The following is an 18775-nucleotide window of genomic DNA, read 5'->3' on the forward strand; positions in this document are numbered from 1 at the left end:
CAACTATAACATCGTCTTCTTGGGATAGCTTCATAGCATACTGTAGCACTGAGGCTTGACAGAAATTCAGGGTGTCACTGCTGGTTCATAAATCCTCCTTAGCCCGTGGGCAAGAAGCTCAAAGATAACATCACTTTTGCCAGAAGGGAGCTGGGCTATGTTTTTAAGTCTACAACAGAAAAAGACTGATTTAATCTTCACAGATGCATCACATAACTCTGATAACCAGCACAGAGGTCTCATTTGAAAAGGTTTGTTTACTGCTTTCAATCCTCAAACAAGAGTAAGTATTTATGAGAGATGCAACAGGTGAATGCACCTGACCTGAAGGCTCTAGCACTCACAATGCCAGTTCAGGAGCAGCAGGTCTCGCTCTGCTACCAGCAACTAAATTCACCCAGGCTTTCCTTCCCATCCTCCCCTACAAAGGCAAGTGAAGGGACTGAGCAGAGATTTCCATTGGGCCTCCAAACAGCCTGTTTAAACCTTGTGCTTGACTCTGCAGTATCCTTTCTTTACTTTGGCTCTGGGTCTCTATGGCTAAGCTCAGAGGAGCTGGCCCATGGCACAAAGAGAAGGCACCTCTGCTGCCAAACTGCAACTTTCAGTCCTTCATACCAGAAGTCCTTGATAGTTAATTTCCTGCTATAGGGATGTAAAAGAAATGGCTCAGCTCCTTGAACTCTTTCCTGAGCATCCCTCTTGAAACCAAGAGGTCTGCTGATTGCGTTGGATGCAGATGTAAGAGACCAATAAACAGAATTAATCTATTGAATTAAAGATCTTCATGAAAAATGTTGTAGCAAAATAGAATTGTCCATTTAATTCACACTGGATATTTACAAAAAAAAAAAAGTTACAGAATAATGTATCTATACTTTATATTACATCATTAATCTTATTAACCAGATGCATAATTACTCTAACTTAGAAAATTAATTGATACAGAATGGGGAGAAGGGAAAAATATACAATAAAGGCTCTTGTTTTTTAATCATATGAAAGTCATGTCAGACATGTCTAATTTAATAGCTATTGTTCATGACATATCTTATATTTTATATTTACCCCATGTGTTAAATAAAGGATAGGGTGAATAATTCTGTTTTGATTCCCTCTGTGTCCTTGAACAAGTCTGTTTGTAGTCTCATTTATCCTCTTTATCCTTGAGATTAAAATTAGCAAAGAAACAATCTAATATCATATGCAAAAGAGCCAGTTGTGAGTATTCTGTTACAAGTAAAGTCTTACTGTTGTGATGCCTAAAGAGGCTGACCTGGAACAGAGCTAAGCAGTATTAAAGGAATAAAGGAATAAAGTAGGTATTTATTAAAAGGCCTTCAAAGGATACAGCTTGGGCAGTACAAGAGCCTGGCTGAGGCTACACCCAAGATGACGAAGGGTTGCGAGTTTTCACACTTTTATAAGTTTTGGTCCATTTACATATTGGGGTTAATTATCCAATTACAGCTTCAGGTTATGAAGTCCCATCCTCCCAGATTGTTCTCCTCAATTCACTGTTTAGACTTTTTGGGCCTGAAGCTGCAATGGTGTCCTTGGTTCTCAGGCTGGAAAAGGATTGTTTTGTCCTACTAAACTGTGAAGAGAACTTGCTAACACTTTATATGAAGTTCAGAGTTATATACTAATGCAGTAGTCAATCTGGAAAATATGAAAGCTGAAACTTAAGGCATCATTTGCTTGATCACTTACTTAGCTCTTTCTTCCTTAGAGACATTCACCACCTTAATTTGTGCTGCTTGCTTCCTGGGTATTTCAGGTGACAGGGACTCTGAAACATGTGATGAGATATGCTAGGCTGTGTGATGACAGATAACAAGACTGAATCAGAAAGGAGTCCTGCTGAAAACTGAAATGCCAGAATATACTGTTTCCCACAGTGAAAACACTTTACACAAGTAATGAAAATGCAATAAAATGTTCTTAAGACTTATTTACACCCATGCACACTCTTGTGCACAAATAAATATTTCAGATATGTACAGCAAAATTGAAATTCACAGCTGATTGCTGTAATTGATTTGAATGTAGTCTTTAAAATACTATCTATTTACTTGCTACCTGGTGTTAGAAGAGGGCTTGTGATCAAAGCTCCACAATGCAGTTTCTTAGCATAGTCAAACCTGTGGGCATTTGCAGCCTTGATGCATAAATGTATACATTATCAATGTGCAGTTGCATTCTTCTACATGCAAAATTCTTTGTGTTTTTTTGTTTCTTTTCAGCAGTATATTTTCATCATATTCAGTACAGGAAATATTGTTCCCAGGAAATTTTCACAATGAAAAAGGAAAGGCAGAGTGCTATCCTGCTTGAAGAACATGTGGGTTGATCCTGAAGAAAAGAATCTGGTTTGTTTTTTTTCTTTTGTGTGTGGATGTGTGTGTGTTAAGTTTACTGCTGGAACATCTTTAGGCTGACAAAAAGTTCTGACTGCATTCTGTGGGTTACAAAGCCCACAAGAGAGGCAACACACTTCAATACAGCATTAATGTTGCATGCTATGCTGCCTATGTGTTGCACATGTATTGCTCTACTGCTTTAAGACCCCCAAAGGAATATGTACAAGTAAACAAGGGAATAAAAAGGCATTTCATCCATTCAGGTGAAAATGTATGTATATACTGCTGCTTGACTGAAAAATGAAGAAGGTAACTTCTGGTGATCCAGAAGGTAGCTTTGGCATTAGGAACCTGATATCTTCCAATGATTATACTGTTTCTCCCAGAATAAAATTTAAATTTGACTCTTTTGGTTTCAAGAAGGATAAGATGAGAGCCTACATGCTAAGACAGAGATCAGTCAGCAGAATACAGGTCTGGTCAGCACATCCAGTTGCACCCTTATCCACTGATCACCCATTGCTGATCATCGCCTGCTAGGTGAGATGGCAGAACCATCACTGCTTAGGTGGAGATTCAGAAGGTCTGGCTTTGGCAACTCCTCTTTCCTGCTCTTAAGGTGAAACCAGATATCCTGACTCACCCTTCCTTTTTTTTGTAAGCTTAATGTGTAATATGGATGCACGTGCTGAATCCCTATAGCTTGTTATTGACTTCAATTTTAAGTTTGTTAAGTACATATAATTGGGTACCAGCTGCAACAATCAAAATACAAAACTCAAAACACTCTTTAAAAGGTCTGTGGAGTTCAGCAGTTTAGTTTTCTGCATGATCCACATGTAAAAAAATTGTTTAGTGTTTTTCCAGAGTTACACAAGTATTTTCTGTTTCCATTTTAAACCAACCAAGGGTTGTCAAATGCTTTTTCTTATATGGCCACGGAAAACATTTTTTCTGAACTAACTGCACTGCACTGGTGAGAAACTGTTTCTAACATTTTCCTCAGCTAAACATGCACATTGGCATGTTAAATTTTAAAAAAGGAACTGTTATTCCATTGAGATGGCAGCGTTCTTACCTGCTGAGTTCAGCAGTGAAGAGAAACCTCATGACAATCACATCAGTGTAGATGAATGTAAAGACATACACCTTGGGAGAAGCCATCCACACTCAGAAGAAAAGATTCACAACTGAGGGCTGCAACCAAGAAAAAAGATTTTTATGTTGACTACTGGACTAGACTGCTACCCTGATCCAGCAGGGCATTTCTCTTCATAGGTCTCCTTGAAATGAGAGAAAGTGCGCCCACACAAAATTTTAAATGCCATCCTATTTCAGTGGTCTTCTAAAATACTTAAGAGGTGCATTCCAGAAATAAATTAATGCCATTTTGCCCTATAGAATATTCCAACAATCATTTATAGCAGCAAGGGGTCTAGGAAGGTAGATTTGAGAATAAGTGCAGACCTGGCATTTCATAAAAGAGAGTAATGGATGCTGTAGACAGAACTGCCTATTGCCATTATCAGATTTCCTTAGGTAAGGTTGTACAAAACAGCACTAGCTTGAATGTTGCCATGTTTTCACTAGACTAGGATTACATTGGATTTAACATAACATACCTGCTAAGTGTCACACCAGCTCTCACAACTAATCTGGAAGTAAAGCCCAAAATAGCAGACATTTTAAATGTGACCTTCCTGTACCCGGTGTTAAATTTCCTTTTACATGTGAGGAACATGTGAACTATTTTTTCTATGCAAATAAGTTCTAAAACTTTGAAGTCAAAATTGGAGTAAACCAAGTTAATAAAGGAAAAAAATCCATTGTTTCTGTTCTAAAGATGTTGGAATTGCTCCAAGTAGTCCCTCTTTTAAAATAAATCATAGAATCAATAAGGTTGAAAGAAACCTCCAAGATCATATGGAAGTACCTAGCTACAAATACTGAAACAAATTGTCATAATTATAAAATGCTCTGAAGCACCATTTTGCTCTGTAATGTGCTAAAGTTTTGCATCTTCTAGAAAAAATTGTAGCTGTTTCTCTCCGAATCACATTTAATTTGGCAAAGATCTATGGGTTTATCAGTGAATTAAGTATTCCTTTCTAAGAGTGCTGTATAAAAATGAAAGCGGTGTATTCAACTTTTTCAGCAATCGGATACAAGATAATAATTGTTAGTGTGCTCCACAGAGTGCATCATCAATCATTTTTGCTGAAAATAGATTTGGAACACACCCTTTAGGATTTCTGTTATGAACCCTACATATTTGATTACATCTGCCATAATTAATTACACAAGCAAATACAACCATTTGACAAACTGAGAATGTGGATCTACGTGGCACAAATAGTTCCTTTGAATCCTTGATAACATGAACATTGAGGTTCAGGATTGGAGCTAGAAGTTCAGTGTCTGGAACAGATACAGAAACTTGAACCCCTCTAAGCCAAAGAGCAGCCCGAGTCTTTGAGCTTTGCAGCTAGATTCCGCTGAATTCAGTACAGACTCTGCTGATTTCAGTAGCCTGGCTTATCATATTTTTCTGAGACTGCTGGATGCACATTGCTCATTTTCCGGTCAGTTGTGCTACTGGCACACTCTTCATCTGGTTGTAAAGGCAAGCCCTTTTTTTCTTTTCATTCCTCTTTAAAAAAAAAAGCAAGCAAGTAATTCTCAAACATACTTCCTCCTGTGAGCCCCAATGACACTACTGGTGATTTGTTTCATTTGCTTTAACTGGTTAGCTTCACTGCTGCTTATTTCAACTTGTCTTTTTTTTTTTTACACAAGCCAGCTTTGGAGAAACACATTGCTTCTCTCATAGAGGATAAGTTTTAAATTAACTTCTCGTGGGTTTCCATGAAAATTCATTAAGAAGTGATCCGAAGGGGAGAGAAACACATTATGTGAAGTCCTAGCAGAACTTCAAGTCCTGGGCTGCACAATACGTTAGTGAAAAACACCTACTACACAATATTTGTAGTCAAGTATTTCTGAACAAAAGGTACATAAATAACCTCATAAGAAGAAAAGTTTTGTAGGAATATTCTTCTGAAAACACAGGGTCTTGACTAAGTTATTGTTCAATAATTTGCCCCAGCATGCTCTTTCTGGGTGACTGAAATAAGACACATCACATGCCCACAGCTCACTCCATCCCTGTTCCCAACACTGAGGGTTACTTGTGTGCTGGAAACTGTATGAACAACCGTATTGGCATCCCGTTGTGCTCAGGCTAAACCTCCTGTCTTAAAAGCTGAGCTCAGGCAGAGAAATGTATCAGCAGAGTTTTGTAATTTCCAGTTTCTGTGGGACCACTTTGTAGCATAGGCAGAGGAAGTCAGAGGTGACCTGCCCTGTGTGTGCAGAAGCAGTTCTCTTCTCGGGAGTAGAGAGTGAGTTCCCCTTGAGGGTTTGTCAGTGCAGAGGGAGAGGTGGGGGAGCCCTACCCTTGTGTGCAGTGTTTTTGAGGGGGTGTTTTTAGCACAGCTCAGTGTCTCGACCTGCAAAGCTCATGTCTCAGACATCTCATATGCTGCTGTTTATACTGCTGAGATTAGTAGGCAGAACACCACATGCTTTTTGTGGAAATTGAAGCGGTGTTTCCTATCGGGCATTTAGCATATTCCTATGTATTATTGAATTCCATGGGGGGAATTGGGTGGTGGAGGTGGTTTTTTCAGTTTACTCATTATCTCCCATCCTAACCATATTGATTTTCTTTTCCCTTTCATTTTGCTAGAAGGCATCTTGGACTGAAGTCTTATAAAAGAGACATTTTAATTACCTCACATTTTTTTCCCAGTGTGAATCCTCCAAGCATTATAGAACCCAAGTTGTTTTTTACTTATTCTTCACTCTTTTAAAGTCTGTTTTCTCAGAAATCAATATTTGATCCTGTAGCCACATTTAAACTGTGTTCTGTTCACGGATTTACAAAGCTGTATCCTGTTAAGACAGGATTAACATGAAATGAGCACTGTACAAGCCTTAAAATGAACTTTTGGATTTTGAAAGGATTACATAATGATGCACACATCTGCATTGCAGTGTCAAAGCTTTACACAGAAGTGAATTTTGTTTGTTGAAAAAATAGTTATACTATAATTTTCCAGATTTCCTAATTTATGAGCTTTCAGACAAGATTAGGACTCAAGTTGCAACGCTGTAAATTCAGACTAATTGTTTACTATGTTGGGAGCTTTTTCCTCAACAATAAGAACAAACCCATCCATTTTTCATTGTACCTGTGGGACCAGTGCCATTGCCTGACTCAGAGTACTGGAGTCAAACACATTTCATGGCAGAGAAAGAATAGAAAAAATAAATATTCTCCACCATTCAGAATTTCTCTGTGTAACCTATAGGGGCCCAAAAAACATGCAAGGGGGGCTTTTAGAATAAGCTTTCTTGTCAGCTTCTACTTATATAGTCTAAGAGAGACAAACCAGACCAAACTGTTCTATATGAAGCTAATACTTAGCATATTGATCTAGTACACCAATGTAGTAGTATTCCAGTATGCTAATACATATTAAGGATTTCATCTCAGCTTAAGTAAACCAACCCATCCACCTTTTGCTTATGAGCATTTGAGTTGCACTTTCAGAAAATTAACAGAAATTTGGATTACCTGAGATTTTGAATGACCACTGTCATACAAGGAATACAGAGGGTTTTCAGAAAATGTCACCAAAACCACATCCTAAAGCCAGAGGCCTTTGAGATATTCTACAAAATTAAAGTTAAATTTGAGAATTTAAGAATTTAATTAACTAATGTTTTAGTTACGTATAAAGGTTTTGTTTAGACAGACAGAACCACTTCTCTGCAAGGATAGTTTACTGAGTCTCAGTCAAATATACTGAATATCAAAATCAAATGTTACCATTTTAACTTTGACTCTTAACAAAAAAGAATTGGCACCTACTTTCATAGAGACTAATAATAACTTATTTAAGCACCATTGTAAATGTCTTATAAGTCTGTAAATGTGAAAATAAGGTTTCTTGTTTGGCCACTCCTAAAGTGTTTTGCTCCAGTTTGTTTATTCCATCTCTTCACAGTTGTGTACATCATCCTTCTTAGTTCCTCTTTCTGCTAAAACTTTGAGTCCCAAAGCTATAAAAATCAAATTTTTATATGTTAGCACCAAACAGTTTCTTTTTTGAAAACAATGAGCTATGTTTTTCACTTCTGAAGATGAAATTCTAAATCTTTTTTTAAATTTCAGGGGTTTGAATTTGAAACAAAATAAACATGATTCCCTGTCAGAGCTCCAGAAGGCCAAATTACTAGACAGAGGAATCCCATCGGCATGACTGTTAGTCTGTTTTTGAAAACTTCTTGCAATTCCCTTCATTTAGAAGTGTTTAAAATAAAGAGAAGCAAATTTGGCTGGATGCCTTCTAGTAACAGAGAAATATAATGTTGATTTTATGTGGAAGAGAGAAGCCCATTACAAAAATAAAAAAACCTTCCGCTGTCTTCTGTTTTATTAGACAACTTCATATTGTAAAATTATGAATACCTTTTCATTCTGTTAAAATAATTGATAAACATACTCTTCATATTTCTCCATTTGTATAAGATCATTTTCTCTTTCTTGTTTCCTTCATATATCATATAAGATAGAGGAAAAAATTTCGCTGAAAGGATACATCAGATATCAAGAGCACATTTTTGAAGAGGTAATCTTATGTGTCTGTTTCCACTGCTTTGAAGACTGTGTTCCTGAAAGAGAAATTCACTTGCACTACAAAACATATTCTTTTTCAAGCTATATTTTTTCTTATCAGTAAGTCATCTCTCCTTTGAGGGAAAATACCCCCTGGAATTGCAAAGAATTTTAATTCCTTTTTCTTAACAAAACTGTGCACCAAATGTACCACTTTGTTCTTGCTTTTAGGTGTAGAAAAAGAGTTTATTTCCTAAAAAAAACAATTTAGAGAAACCTTCACTATTAAAGTGCTTGTACTCAGATAAATGAACAATGAATGGAACATGCAAAAAGAACCCGTTGAATAATGTATTGCAAGTAAATAAATAAATGCAAACATCACTACTAGGTTTTTTTTTTTTTTTAATTTCTATGAAATAGGAACACTTCAAATTAGGTTGAACCTCTTTTACAGAAGTTCTTCCCTGAGAGCCAAAGCATACCAAAGGGTATTCAAAAACATGAAATTACATGAGGACAGTTGGTCTAATTGTATATCTCTTTGACCATGGCAATTCTCCTAGAAAACAACTTGTATGTGATTTAAAAGGGGAAAAAAAAAAAAAGGAAGTTGTTTTGAACTTAAATGTCATTTTATTATCCTAGAAAAGTCATAGTGGCTGCTGGAAAAACTAGGATAAAGTTAAATCACTAATTGCAATCATATCAAGTAATATCAAGGGTTTGATATGAGGACTTTACTTGTCTTCTGGCAGTTGTAGGGATGTTCAAGGAAATTTCTTTCAGATAAAGTTGTGAAGATGAATCACTTAATGTATCCCACGTGCATGCAATGTATTGTAATTCCAAACTTGCAGTATTCAACAAGATGAGAAGTAATCTAAAATATTTTTGACAGCCTTTAGAAACTTGGCATCACAAGGTAGTTTCAAAAAGCCCTACTAAACTGTATGCTACTGGGCACTGTCCTCATCTACTAAAAGGGGATACTTAGATAGTTATCCTTGAATTTATTGGTAGCTTTGCCCTCTACCACTGTTTGTTTTGTGAAAACAAACCCACATTATTTATGCAACTTAACAAATCAAGGTGTAGATATTGACACGTTTATCACTTTCAGTTGGTTGCATGAATATTTATACCAAAACAGTATCTCTGAACAGTGTTCAAGGTACATTAGCTTGACCAGAGCAGCATATAATATGCTTGCTAACTCATGTTTTATGGACTACCATTATGTATTCCCACATAAATGTGTTTTCTGTTGTGTACTATTCAGTGTTCTGAAGTGGTGCTTCTCTGACTTTTCTAGAAAAAAAGTACTTATTTAATTTAATGCCACTACATTTTTTTCAGTTTAATTGGTTTAAAACCTTACAAATTCTCTATTTTCTCAGTTTTCTGTTGACTTTAATTATCGCATATTTTGAACACACTTGAAATGATAAAAGACATCTCAGTTTATGGAAAATGTGTGCTGTTTGGCAGAAGTGTTGTGTTTACTGTTTTGATGAAAAATCCTTCCATGTTAACTTCATTTTCTTAAACACTTTGCTTTTAAAAGTCACTTTATTAATAAGTGCCTTGGAAATTCATGCATATGTTTATAGCATTGTTAATTCTAGTTTTTCACCTCTTCCAGTGCATTGTAGAAGATTCACCTAACACAAGCAAATTTGCATTAAATTCATATGAGAAACCATTCAACACACATCAGAAACAATACAGTAAGAATAATGCTTAGCAGTTTTCCAATAGGCCCTGAATAAAGTACATTTTTTAAAAAATTGGAAATTTGGATGTGTTTAGGGTTTTCAATGATATTAACATTTTCAGGTTTTAGCTCTTCTACTAAGCTCATAAAGCACAGTATTGCAGCACTGGGCAGTAAACGAAACTATTCAAAGTCACAGACTACTAAAGTGAAAAATAAATTCACTGTTCCTTAGAAAATAGATTTGCTACCAAATTCAGAGAAATGAATTTATAGTTTCAGAAAAAAGTATGAATTTCCACAAGCATACTAGGATCTGACAAATATCCATGCAATCAATCTGAGGTAGCTACTGACCCTCTTTTCTATGCCTTTTAAGTCTTTCATAGATTCTTCACTGGAAATGATTATGCTCTTTTCTGTCATCTCATGTTGTAGCCTATGTCCAAGCATACATTATGTGATACCAAACTTCGTTACATCTCTCCTGCCTTACTAAAAAAAGTATTGTTGTTGAGCTATGGCTATTTCTACTAGTTTATAAGTAGGGAGCCCAGACTATGTTACATCAGGCAAGATGAGAGAGAAGAAAAGGGCACACAGCACAGGAGTGGGTGTGATGAATTAATAAGAAGCTGGTAACTCCAGAATTCAGAAGTGAAACCCACATGAAAAAACACAAAAAATAACAAGAAAGTAGAAGGTCAGAAAATAGCAGCTGAGGAAGATCAAGGATCATCTTGCTCACAGGAACAAAGGCTGACACATCTTCATCTACTTGGGCATAGCTTGGACAGTAGATATGAGAGAAGGTAAGCATACAGATGTCTGGCCTTGAGGCATGCTGCTCTCAACACACTAGAGAGTTAGCCAAGAAAATGGTTGGATACTAATAGGTCAGGGGTATATAATTCTAATTTGAAGTCTACACACACAGTAAACAGACACCCAAGCAAAAGTGACTCAGAAATCTGAGAATTTATAACACAATTTGTAAATAATAATAATTGCCTCTTAACTACATACAAAATCCCAAACCAGGACTGATGTATGGAAATCCAAATAGAAAGTCATGCCAGGAAACAACAGAGAAAACCCAAGGCCAAAATAGGCCCCTGCACTAATGCCTTAAGCACAATTGTAGAACAATCAAAAACAGCACAATATTTCTAATGAATATTAGAAACATTAGGCCCTAATGTTTTTCAGGGCTTTACTAAAGTCCAGGAATCCAGGGAGAAAATTTACTTTCCTTTATCCATTAAGCCATTTATACTTACCTGCCATTCCATTCCAAATTAAATGAGAGCTTTGAAGAGAATCTTTGCTGACATATTAAGTCAATATCCCTCTTCCTAGCTCTTAACACTTACCTCAGCTGTGGAGTGCCATGAGGATTTAGTGTGATGACATTTCAGAAGCAAATTAAGAGCGAGGAAAGTTCTTATAGCAACTTCAGAGCTACAAGGGAAATACTAGAAATGGAAGAAAAATATGGAAGTTACTGAGGCTTGATGCAGACAATTTATGAGGAGTGAGAGAATAGTTAGGTGAGAGCACTCCTCTATCACTGAAATTCGAACAGGAGACTTTTTGCAAGGTAGTAAGAAGGGATTTAATAATAATACTCAGGATAAGAAGTAATAAGGGTGTGAATAAGAGATAGGCATAATTCACTTGAAAACTGATTCTTGTGTGCACTGCTACAAAAACACTAACAGAGGATGGTGCAGAAAATCTGTAGTGGAAGAAGCTTGTAGCTGAATCCTAATGTTTATCTTAATGATAACCATGGACATGGTCATCTTTTTCTTTTAAGACTGCATGAAGAAACTTTTCATCTTCATTTCTGTTCGGAATGAAAAGAGGCGGTTCTTTGCCATTGAAATGCACCTATAAACTTAAAAGGCAGATGCAGTCAAATCAGGTGTGCTTCCCAATATTACCTGGACTACCTAGGAGACTCAAGTCACTGATTCTGTGGTTCCTTTCTTTGGGGGGTAAAAATAGATGCAGTGATCTTTTAAGAAACAACTTCAAATATGATAAATAATAGGTTTTTTTGTCCGAGTTAAGAAAAGTACAAAATAACAACAGCGCCAGAAAAAAGCATAGCATTTAAAAAAATTCAGATATATGAACTGAAACTTGCTCCTGTTTCAAGCTGCTGCTGAGATATCATTGAAAATAGCTGGCCTTCTACTATTTTTTAAAGTACCTCATGTTTGTTACAAACCTAGCCATTAATCTATCCTTCTCTTGAGGACCTAATCTGCATGATTGTTCTTTAATTTGAGTGCAGATGTGACTAGATTAGGAATGATTACTCTTTTCTTTACCTCTGCTGTTTAGTGCACTGCTTCTAGTTTACAAATACAAGTAAGAAAGAAATTGATTCATTATAAAGTAGGAAGTGATGGTGGGGGTAGGAAAATCAGAATAAGTACTGTTTTTATTACTCCTGACACAGCAAGACTGCATCTAGCTGGTTTACTGAAGACTCGGGTAATGTCCTTGCATTCATTTCACTAAATACAGTAGCTAATCAGAAGCACATTATGCCACTGACATGATGTTCCACTAGAGAGGCATTTTTTACATTGTAGCTTGCAGTAAATTCATGAGGGAACAACAGAGCAAAATCTTTAATTTAAAGTCTGATTTGATTTAAATACAAATTTCTTTGTATTTGTTTTCTCTCCTTAACTAGAGCTAGAAAACTGCTTTCTCTTGAAGTGAAGCATTAAGCAGTATTCCAGCTCTGGTGAATGCACTACTGAGTATGGACATGTGATTCTGGCATAGGAAATTTTGCCATGTCAGAAACTGGGGGAAGAAGACCCTGTGCCCAGGCCACAACTGCAGCTCCTGACAAGCTTTAGTCACTAAATTAGAAGGACTGTGGTGAGCTGAGAAGAAGGATCTTGCTGATCTGTAGATTTCTCTGTTGCTTGGTTGGCAGTTTGTTGGAGTCTGGGAAGCATGCTGGCTTCCATCATAGACCATGACCTGTTACTCTTCTCCTTATTCTCCTTATTTCTTCTTTAGACTTTAGATTTGTAGTTCCTGAAAATATTTTGAGGATTGGTGTTTGTTTTTTGGAGTTTTGGGATGGGATTTTTGTTTTGTTTTTTGGTTTTTTTGTTGGTTGGTTGGTTGGTTGGTTGGTTTGGTTTGTTTTCTGTTTTGGTTTTCTTTGTTTTGTTTTGGGTTTTTTGTTTGTTTGTTTTGGATTTTGTTTTGGTTTTACTTTTTTTTTTTTTTGGTGAGGAAAAATACGGGTGGATTTTTTTTTTCTGTTTTTTTTTTTCAATTAATATTTCTGTTGCAAAAATTAGTTTTCTTGGCCCTTTCTGTGCTGGCTGCTGGTGGTCTGTGCATGGCTGATTAAGTGCAGTATCTGCTTTGTGTTTCCAGTTCCAGAAAAAGTACCTTTCAGAAATGTTTCAGTTTGTCTTAAAGTGGACTGAGTGAACCAGCATGTTTGCCACTGTGGTTTATGAGTATCTGAAGAACTCCAGGGCCCTTTGTGCTGGGTTCTGCCAGACGCTGTAATTTCAAAGAGAAAGGAGGGAATCTGTCTAGAGAACAAAATGTGAAGTATCTGTAGGGCCATCTGTGGGTTGACCTAGCAACCCACACAGAAGCTAAGGCACTTTAACAAGTCCGTATATACATATAAGCATTTTCACTTAGATTCTTCTCTTCACCTGACTTAAATATGGGCTTTAGGCAATTGTTTTTGACCAAGGTATGATCACTGGGGACATACATGTTGTAACAATAACTGACATCATCTTTTTAAAGGCGACTAATAGCTCTTTGAATGAGAAGAGAGCAATTCCTTATTGTAAGGAGCTGACTTTTAATGAGTCACTGCCCAAACGTGCCCACAGGACAATGGAGTTGATGGGAAGCTCTTCACAACTTCCAATCTTGTGCCACTCACTAAGTCTAACAGCACTTTCAGTCACTATTGTAACTGAGAAGTTGTGCTTAAAAATAATTTTCCACTTTTCCATCTCCTTCCTTCAACTACTGCAGTACGTTTTTTACTAGCTTTTCTTTGGCTAGAAGGTAGCCTTTTGGACAGGTAACTGAAATTGAGCACTTGGTACAATTTAGTTCTATTAATGTCAAACTACAAAATTTTGCAGCCTCAAAAGCCACAAAACTGCTTCCTTTCATCTCAGAGGAGACACCCCAATAGTGTAGCTGCTAACAGATTGGATATATTTCTGCCAAATCACAATTTATGTAGCCATATTATAATCAGATGTTTATTTAATGTTATATACCCAGTACTACAGACTTAATGCCACATATTTGGGATTCTTATTATTTCCAGTATCTGTATCTTAGAAGACTGAAATGGTTCCCCTCAAATTAGACTGAGCTGCAAGAATTTCAGTCAGTGATTCACACGAAAATATTTTTAATTTGAATTAATGAAAAAACCCAACCACTATAAGCCACAAATCAAACCAACTCAAAATACCCTTTTCCACAAGATTATGCAAGACAAGATATGGAGTTTTCCAGCTCAATGATTTCCCTGGCTCACAATTCAGCCTTTCTGGTTTGCTGGAACTGCTGCAAAAAGTCTAAAGGAAACTTTTGAGTACATGCTCTGCCAAAATATACAAACAGGCTTTAAATGATTATGGATAATGACAGTGGCTTAACCCCAGCCAGCTGGAAAGTACCACACAGCCACTCATTCACTCCCCCACTGGCGGGATGGGGGACAAATATTGGAAAAGTGAGAAAATTCATGGGTTGAGATTAAGACAGTTTAATTGGGAAAGCAAAAGCAAACACAAACAAAGCAAAAAAATTAATTCATTCATCATTCCCCATGGGCAGGTGTTCATCTCCAGGAAAATAGGGATCCATCATGCATAATGTGACTTGGGAAGACAAATGCCATTACTCAGAACTACCCCCCCCTTCCTCCTTCCCCCATCTTTATATGCTGTGCATGACACCATATGGAATGAAATATCCCTTTTGTCAGCTGTGGTCAGCTGTCCCAGTCATCTCCCCTCTCAAATACCTGTGCATCCTCAGTCTCCTCACTGTAGGAGCAATGTGAGAAGCAGAAAAGGCCTTAACTCTGCCCAGCAGTAACAAAAACATCCCTGTGTTATCAACACTGTGTTCAGCAGAGATCCAAACCACAGCCCTGTACCAATGAACTCTACCCCAGTCAAAACCATCACATGAGACCAGTGAATAGGACATAAATCTGGGAGCAGATTGTCATACTTGGATTATCTTCAATTTGTTTCCCTTATGTAGTAGACATCTTTCAACACAAACTTACAGAATCAGGATGACAATTTTCATTTACATTTTAGGCAAATAGTTACAATTTTATTTTTTTGAGAAAGAGGAAGAATTCTGTCCCATATCTCAAGAACAATGAATGCATCTAGCCCTATAATTCTTCTTATACTTTTGTACAATATTCCCAAGTGTTATTGCTGAGGAATCATAAAGAAATACAATTTGGGGGGAAATTTCTTTCCATTTGATGCAAAGGTATTATCATACAATAGGAAACAAATATCAAAAGCATAAGTTTTCCTTCCTTCTCCTGTCCCGTTTAATTTTGACCTAAAAATATAATTAAATAGCTATTAACTGGTCTAAATCACAGATTATAGAATGCAAACAATTATCTCACAGTTCATTGATTTCTGTAACTCCAGTTTATCTTGCTCTCAGATTTTCCTCAATCATTCTCTCTAAGTAGGTGGAGAAAGAGACATGTTTAAGCAAAGCACTTACAACATATAAATCCCCTCCAGACTCTATACCATTAATCAGTCTCGTCAAAGAGGCTCTGGTGGAAGAAAATCTGTGAAGGGGAAGAAACCAAGGAGTGGGAGGTACAGAAGGCATATTCAGCATTCATGTTTCTGTGGCTTATCGTTAGTGAGTTAGTGGTTAATCAAATGGGCAGTTCTAATTGGGCAAGTAACTACACCCAACAAAACTGATGATTATAAAGTTATTTTTTTTCCCCTCTTACCTTTTGGAGATTTTGAGCCAAGTCCTTTTTGGTAAGGGTCTGTGTCACAGGAATTAAAGGGGAGCAGAGGAAAATAAAACACTTAGTCTTCAACACAGAATTCAACCTAGTAAACATTGAGAGAAACACCTGGGTTCCTGACAGAAATACGGCATGTACCAGATTTGTTATTTTCTCTCCATAAAATCAATTTTGCACATTTTAATAGATATTTTCAGCCTTTTGTTTAAATTGATTGTATTTGAAGTTTCATAACATGTGGAGCTTTTCCTGAGGTTTTGGCACAGACCTTTAATTCGTATCACCTCAGATCCCTCAGATGTGTCAAAGAGTAATTACTTTCTTATCAATACAGAGCTAGCCCAGATCACAATTACTGAGATAAAGTTCAAAAGGCCTAGTAAGTGATCTACAACTTCTTGAATTCCTTCTTTTGCCACCCTTCAGTTTTTAATCCTCTTTCTCCACTAACATACACTTATTTTCTATAATAGTGAATCTGTTTCTTAAAAATAGACTTGTCTCTCAAGCTCAGATACTGAGTAAAATTTGATGCCTTTTCCTCCTCATCATTTTCTCTGAATAAATGACTTGAAATATGCTTTGAGCCTAAAACTAGTATTTCAGAATATTAAATATTAATATTGCATCTCTCTCTCTCTCCCCCCCTCTCTCTCTTCCTTAATTTGACCATATACAATGAGTTGGAGTCCTCTTGTGCCTGTCCAAGGTTGCAGTATTTAGTTGCAGTATTTGCTTAGTATTTGCTTGCTTATTATTTCTCTGGAAAATTTGGTATTTAGGAGTTGACCATGTGCAGTAGTTTTACCAAAACTTGGTCATTATGTGAATAAACACATACTGGTAACCAGGGTGACCAGTAAACCACAGCTGAAAAACAAACAGTAGATTTTTTTCATTGTCTTGCTAACAATGTTGAGCAGCACAGAGATTTTCCATCTCATAGAGTGTCATGCCCAATTTTTAAATGGGGTAAAGTTGTACACGAGTGGCTGATCAGAACATAGGGAAGGCTGGGCATCAGTCAGTGTGTGGTGAGCAATTGCATTGACCATCCCTTGTTTTTCTTGGGTTTTAATACTTTCTGTCTCTTTATCTCCCTTTAAATAGTAGTAGTAGTAGTAGTAGTAGTAGTAGTAGTAGTAGCAGCACTAATAACAACAAAAATATTTTACTTTATTTCAATTTTTAAACTGCTCTTATCTTGACCTGTGTATTTTACACTTTTCTGATTCTCCTACCCATCCTGTGGGATGGGATAGTAGCAGTCAGCTGCTATGGTAGTTACTCACTGGCTAGGGATAAACCACAACAACAACATATCAAGTTTCTTCCTTACACCTTTCTGCAGATCAAACAAACAGTCACACTGACGATATATAGATTATCTCAACCTGTGTGATAATCTAATAAAACTCACTCTTTGGAAGTTGTAAATTGAAAACAGAATTTCTCCCTCCTCTGTACAAAAACTGCTTGTCTAGGCTAAGAGAAAAGTGTATAGCATTTATGCTGCAAAGAGTAACCGATACAAATAAAATACTGAAATCCAGGGGTTTTTTCCCCTCAACAAAAATTTCATAACAGTTCTTCTGAATCTAGAATAAATCTGCAATGTTTCAGTGAAAAAGAGGAGAGTTAAATAAATGCTAAGTGGATAACATGAGTTAAGGAGATCAGAAAAAATAGTAAACGTGTCCTTCTGTCAATCATTCCATGCAGACCTGTTCATTTTCAGACATGGATTAAAGACTGAGCAAGCAAGGCAACTCTTTTAAGTACGGTGAGTTGTCTGGTGAGGACAACAAGAAGCATCTTTTTTCCCACTTGTGTTCACAACCCTTGTTAATCTCAGCACTTTGAAGTACATAAATTACTAATTAATCCGAAGGAGGAGTTTCTATTTTTGCTTTAAATTAACATTGACTGGAGCTTCAGTGAAGGGATAAAGTATCTGTTATCAAATATATATATCTGGTGAAGAATGTGCTGGAAAGTGGGAAAGAATATCATTCTAATGTATTCATGTCATGATAGTGAGGGAAAACATTGTGGATAGGAAAAAAAACCACTTCTTTTCTGAGTATCTGTTTCAGGGTTCTTGTTTTTTTTTCATTTATATGTTTAATAGATTTATTTGGAGATATTTTATCATGCATTAAAAGTCATTTGACTTGCTGCTCATACTGCAAGGCTTTCCAGAGGCATCTAACTTTCCACATGCTTTGCACCAGGTGATGAGCACAGGCATCAAGTAATAGAGGGATTTAGAGAATGAGGTTTTCAACTGAAATCAGTAGGAATCTACTGGCTGGGCTGCAGAGTAAGTATGAAGAATACTGCCCCAAAATGGTATGTTTTAGAGATTTTGAACTGCTAAAATAAAACACTTGTTTTTCCCATTCCCCAAAAAAAGGTACATCTAATGAAGCATTTTCTCATCTCTTCCTTTATCACAGCATCACTGAACATGCAGATAATATTTCCTATCTCTCTGCTGGTGGAAGAACCCTGACACAGGTTAAAGCACCAATTTCTCCACCAGTATGAGAACTGCTATTATTTCAGAAGAGTGTGAAAGAAAGCACAGAAGGCTCAGATCTATCACACAGCTCATTTGATCTAAACATGAGGCAACTAACAGAACAGAAAATAGTCTGGCCCTGGTGTCTCCTGAAGTATACAGAGCATCATATTTTGAAATTGAAAATCTCTCTCCTACTGTCACAGTCTCCTTGCAAATTAACTGCAGACACTACAACATGCTTGCAACAGTTCATTTAACTCTTAACAGTCTTGTACTTAGCAGTTTTCTACTCTCCAGGGATTAGTCAGACATGGATTTCTGCTCTCCTTGCCACTGTCACGTTTTTGTAGTCAGTGCTTCTATACTAAATTGAGACTGCAGTATATGTCTTTCAAAACCTGATGTCCAGGTTTGAACACAATTCATC

This window comes from Sturnus vulgaris, chromosome 1 (assembly GCF_052056855.1).
Source record: "Sturnus vulgaris isolate bStuVul1 chromosome 1, bStuVul1.hap1, whole genome shotgun sequence".
NCBI classification, from domain to species: domain Eukaryota; kingdom Metazoa; phylum Chordata; class Aves; order Passeriformes; family Sturnidae; genus Sturnus; species Sturnus vulgaris.